This window comes from Hoplias malabaricus, chromosome 9 (assembly GCF_029633855.1).
Source record: "Hoplias malabaricus isolate fHopMal1 chromosome 9, fHopMal1.hap1, whole genome shotgun sequence".
NCBI classification, from domain to species: domain Eukaryota; kingdom Metazoa; phylum Chordata; class Actinopteri; order Characiformes; family Erythrinidae; genus Hoplias; species Hoplias malabaricus.
Window position 1 is genome coordinate 14,217,897 of NC_089808.1, and position 6,340 is coordinate 14,224,236.

Here is a 6,340-nt window from a genome sequence, read left to right on the forward strand (position 1 = left end):
TAAGCAGCATCTCTGGGGGAATAAATTCCATTAACCATCTTTAATCTTGATGAAGGATTTATAAAGGATGAAATAAACTGCAGAACTTCTACATTCTCCAGAAGAAGTTGGCAGACCTCAAAAACCTCAATAATTTCTGGTCCTTGCAAAAGACTCGTTTTTCTATTGTGCATCAATACCTGCACCCACAGACAATATGTGTTCTAACTTCCTGGTCAATACTGCCCTCACATGGTAAATGTGCTCTTCCAGCTTGACTGAAAACAGAGGTATGAGGAGAAAGAGATGGCAGAGATATGATGAGAAAGTAACTTATTAAGTCAGAGAATGGTTGCAAACTCTACGGAGCATTGTGCAGTCTGTATGTCATCATTGAGTATCCATTGAGGCCATGTGACAAAAGAATTTTCTGTTCATATTTATTTTGACTTACAAATATTATTATATGCACTTCTTAATTTGAGACTATTGAAAAAAATAACATGCCATGTGCATCAGGTTGATACTGAATGCTTGTTTTTAAATGGATGTTATTGTTAGCAGGCAGAACAGGTTTGAAAATGTTTAACAGCACCAACAAATTTAATGCATCATTCACAACATTATTATTATTAATATGAAAGGAAATTTAAAATCAATGGGAAAAAACAATGGTTAGGATTTTAGGGCCAGACTTGACAACAACAGCTGTAATGTATTCTTGTAATTAAGTTGTAAAAAGCATGTTTCTGTGGTATAAAGGGAAATTAAATATGACTCTTAATTTGAAATTTATCATGTGAACTGAATCTTTCAAATGTGGTGTCTAAGACTTATGTGAGCTGTATACTGGTAAATTAACAACAGAAAATGTACTTGATGTCAGAGATAGAATTTACTCTTCTGTTTTATTGTAGTATTAGGATAAACCCATCTTTATATACGTTATTTCAACTGTTCAGGTACTGACAGTTTTAATGCTATATAATATTATTCAAATGCTATATAAGCTCAAGTGGCTGCATACTTGGATCTCAGAATGCCAACTGCTTTGTCTAAGTGACATACATATTGTTGTTCTCTATATAATGTGATAATATGGTTTTAAATTGGCACAGAATTACACTAATCCCAGTGCCAGTACATGGGCAGACTTGGGGCATTTAACCACAATGACAATGGGAAGGCAAACCTAAAGCTGTGGCTGTTTATTTTATTGCAAACTGTTGCACTTGAGTCCCCACAACACTTAATGATGATCCTGAGCCAGAGGTTGATGATTATTATCTCTGCTTTTATGACCTTACTCTGATCATGCAAAAACCCAATAAAGCTGTAGCTTACCCATTTTGCAGCATACAGTGCTTAAATGATCTGCTGCTAATGTCTTAGGGCCGTAAACCACAGAACATCTTCAGAGGTCATAAGTCAGAGCCATGTTGGCCGTTCTAGGGGAACCTACATAATATTATGCAGGTAGTTTTAATGCTTCCCTCCAGCAGCACTGCTCTATGTGATCTACTTGTACAACATACATGTCACTATCACTGCAGTGCTGGGAATGACCCACCAACTAAATAATAATTCTTCTATAGTCATCTCAAACTCATATATAGATTATAGACCATCTATAATTAAACCTGGGCCTAGTTTGATCATCTTAACCAGGACAGATATTGTATTTAGTGTGATGCCAACTTGGCCACAAGTATAATCTTTGTTCTAAGATGCTTTTGGAAACCCCAGCCCTGTGTGTAACCCAGTTGTTAACATATGCTGGTTGATTTGACAGATTAGGGCTCAACTTCCTGGTATGGAAACCAATCAGCTTTCAACACTGGATTAAAAAGCTGCTCTTGGGGAGGATTTCAGTACAGAGTAATGTGGGTATATTACCTGTGTCTCAGAAATTTACATTTGTTCCTCAAAAACTGTAAGTGTGTGCACAGTAAACTTAAAGTATTTCAGCATTACTTTTGTATTATTTTATTCATTAAAGTGTTTATAGAGTTAATATGAAGTGTCAGGGTTTTAACTTTCTTGCCTTGAGGTGTTCGACAATGATTGGTCTGTACTTAATTGTGCTACTCTCAACAACATTAGGTAATGTAATAGTTTTTCCTTGTTGTTTTATTTGTGAATTATTAAAATTACAATGGCAAATTAGTTGTCCTTGTTTCTTTTAGGTGCATCAGATGAAGATATTGTCTCTCTTGAAAGCTTAAAATACATTCATGTGGGGGATAATACGACCCTGACATGTTCATTTACATTCATTGATGCATCAGCAACTGCCTGGTTTAAGCACACTCCAGGAGAAAAGCCTCTTCTCATAGCTTCTGCTTATCGCTCTACGGGAGTCAAATATCACAATGGTTTTGACAAGAGTGGACGATTTACTGCATTAAAGGAACAAAGCAGTTTTACTTTGAGTATCACAAATGCTGAATCAACTGATTCAGCTACATACTACTGTGCTGTTGTTGATTATTCTAACCTTGGATTAGGAGCTTGCATACTTTTAGTCTTCAAAGGTAGGTGCTAATCTGTTAACAGATTATTACCCATATATGTAATTAACCTATTAATTCTGATCACACGTGAAAACAAATAATTCAATACATAACTCCAGAAATTACAATTTTTTTCTGTTATAGCAAACTTTGCTGTTCCTCAGCATCCTCTGCTAGACACTGTTGAAGTGGGAGGCAACACAACCCTGCAGTGTTCAATCCTCACAGATGCGTCTGCAGGAGGACACAGTGTGTACTGGTTGAAACATGGATCAGGAGAATCTCCTCCAGGAGTCATTTACACTCATGGAGACACTAACAGTCAGTGTAGCAGGAGTTCTGAGACTGACTCTCCTACACAGAGATGTGTCTACAAACTCCCCAAGACCAACCTCAGTCTCTCTGACGCTGGAACTTACTACTGTGCTGTGGCTGTGTGTGGACAGATACTGTTTGGGAATGGGACTAAACTGGACTTTGTAGGTAAGATTAATAAATTTCACTTGTAAATCCAGATACAATGCAATTTTCTAAGATGATATGCCACACAGTAAAGTTATATTTAAAACTGATACAAACATGAACATTGTTCTTATGATGAAAGTTCCTAGAATGTATGTCTTTAAATATGAGTCTTGGAGGTTTGAAAGTTTTTTTAGGATGACAGCAAATATTATTTTTTAAAAAAAAGTCTCTATAGAAATATAATTTAGTGGAAAAAAAGTGGTTAGGTCATATTATTCAAGACTTTTTCTTAACATTTCCATCTTAAATTTCATGAATGTACCCAGGAACCAAATAATTGACTTGAAATATCATAAGTCTTATGTCTAGTACATTTATATGCCTTTAAAATCTACAAAAATAATAATAACAATAATAACAATAATAATAATAATAATAAAATGCTCTCTTGGCTATTGTAGAAACTGCTGTTTTGGACCCGACCATTTTTGCATTAGCTGCATCAAACATCATTACCATTGTTGTGGTTTTATTTCTATGCAGAAAATTACATATCATTCATCATAAAGGTAGGTTTTACATGTGTGATTTGATATTCAATGTATATTTCTAGTTAAACGTTCATGCAGTTTTAGGCATGTAGTACAATCTATTCCATTTCAAATCATTATCTGGTCTAATCAAATATTCAGTTGAAAAATTAATTAAACTCAATTAATGCACTTGTGCTATGTTCCAATTAGCTTTGCTCCAATTGCAGATTGGATTTTTTTATTTGAAGCCTGCTGAAATTCATGGGAAACATTCACTCAGTGCATGAGGAAATTAATCATTTTTATGTGCTAAAAATATAGATATTTAATATAAAACCTAAACTATGAAAACCGACTGAAACAATAAAATTGGCAATTGACACAAAATGCACATCCTCCAGTTCATACAATAAATAATTAGAGATATATAACACAAAACCAGTTACTGTATAGCCTAGTGTTTGTCTATGGGATGCCAAACAGGAAATATTTCATGAAATTTGATATATATGGAATGCAGTGGCAGATGCTGGTCTTTCAAGGAGGGGAAGCTCAATTTCGGCCTACATCATAAAATGTCTCGGTTTATTTATACGTAAATTCTGCCCTCCGTTCCTTTTCAAGAAAATGATCTTTGACCCTGTTGTACCAACAAGGCGTCTTTTCCAGGGACTTGACTAGTGTTCTCTCAATGGCCAACAGAGCTAGGCTGCTTAAACGGCCTTGGCCCATGTGAAGTGTGTCCGCCTGTGAGTGCTTTTTGACGGTGGACGGGCTCAGCAGCACCCGCTGGACAGAAACTGCGATAGAAGTCAGAAAGAGTGATAGATATCAGTCTCCAAACACAAGCAGCTACAAAATACCCACCAGAAATAGAAGCTCGATTTGTCGCTAGTCGTTTTTAACAAAGAAAAACTCGCTAAGAGGTTTTGGAAAGTCTCCGGTTCATCTCAGAACAGAATGAAAATGTAATGCTCCCACAGATCTTTACACCAAAGGATCGGTGATTCACTCATTTCGCTGTCAATCAAAAAGGGGTTCAGCCTCAGACAGATCATCCAATCATCATGCAGAAGCTGAGCGTCCGGGCCAGCTGAGGCCCGCCCACTGCCCCATAGACCCCCAGAGACACTGAGCGTCCAATGGGCGGAACAAAGCCCAGCATTTATCCAATGGCTCGTCTCGTTTCGCTGCACTTCGCTGCTTCACTATTGAAATCTGTGGATGCAACTGTGAACCTGCGGGAATGATTGAGAGGAAAGCCGTGTCTTTACCAGTGATAAGAAGCTGATTCTGAACAAAGGTTGAGCGCGTTGTAGTGCATATTAATTCAATGACATGTACACACAACGGTATATATTTGATGACTTATTTTTTGACATTTTAGGGGAAGCTGAGCAGTCTTAGAGCTATCGCTTCTGATAGAATGAACACTGATATATATAGAATAAACATCAGTATATATGGAATGAACACTGATATATATATATATATATATATATATATATATATATATATAGAATGAACGTTGAGATTTTTATATAAAAGAGTGATGATAAACTAAAATAGTTTTACATATTTGCATTGTATTATCAGTTAAAAAGACATTTGGATTCATGATTTCTCCTGAAATATTCAAGGCATGGCTAGTCAGGTCTTTAATGAGTTGGTGTGAACTGACTTAATGACAATAATGCATGACATTTTAATGTTTTACTTCTCATTTGTTGAAGATGCTTCCAGAGGTCACACAGTTCAAGTAAACCAGGTGAGTGTTCTTCATTCTTGTATCATTTTTGTAACTGTATTTTCCAAAATATGTCCATGAAATATCCTAAAAATATCCATGAAAAATTTGACATTTGGAAGCAATTAGCCATAAATGTCATTTTTTGTTGACTTCTTGTTGATCGTCTTTCAGGTTGAAGACACTGGAGTCTTGAACTATGCAGCTTTAAGCTTTGCTCAGCCTCAGTCTTTAAGCAGGAGCAGAGGAAAGAGTAGGAGTGATCAGCCTATGTATGCACAAGTAAAAAGTCTTCACTAGAAACTACATCAGTCGCACAGTCCAACCTCACAGTTACTCTGTACAGTGTTCATTTAATGTATAATGTCAAATTTACAATAAATATTTATATCTTTGCATTTGTCATTTTTAAATATATAAATATTTTCTGTATTGGTTTATTCTTGGTATGCATTGCTCAAATTATTATTTTTAAATTATCTTTATAAAATAGTACTTTAATTGTGAATTAGCAAAATCAATGTATTTAATAGAAAACATATTTGTGTAATATGACATTTGTTCAGTGATAATTCCACATCAATTATGAAAGAAAATGACAAAAATCACATGTAAAATAATAAGTAGCAAATTAATGAAAAAAAAAAAACAATAAATATTTTGACATGCAGCAGCCAGCATAATTTCATTGAAACACTCAACTATATTCACTAACTTCAGTTCTTCTAGCTGACTGTTTCTAAGCAAAACATGTTGGCATAAATTACCATCACTCTCAGTCTGAGACAGAATGTAAACAAAGAAGAGACAAATGCAGAAAAAAAATTAGAATAATTACAAAGTATTTCATATGATTTCATAGTATTTAACAATATTCTGATATCTCGCCATTACTTTGCATTTGACTTTAATCAACTTAATAAATATTAAATAAGCATGATTACCAGCAGGCTGCTGAACAGGCAGATATATTTTATGTATACAAGATATATTGTGAGATCTCATGGGATTTTATGTCATAATGTTTGAGAATTTTGAAAGTTTTCAGTTGTGTGTGTGGGGGTGGTATTGGTGTGTTTGTGTGTGTGTGTGTGGGGTAAGCG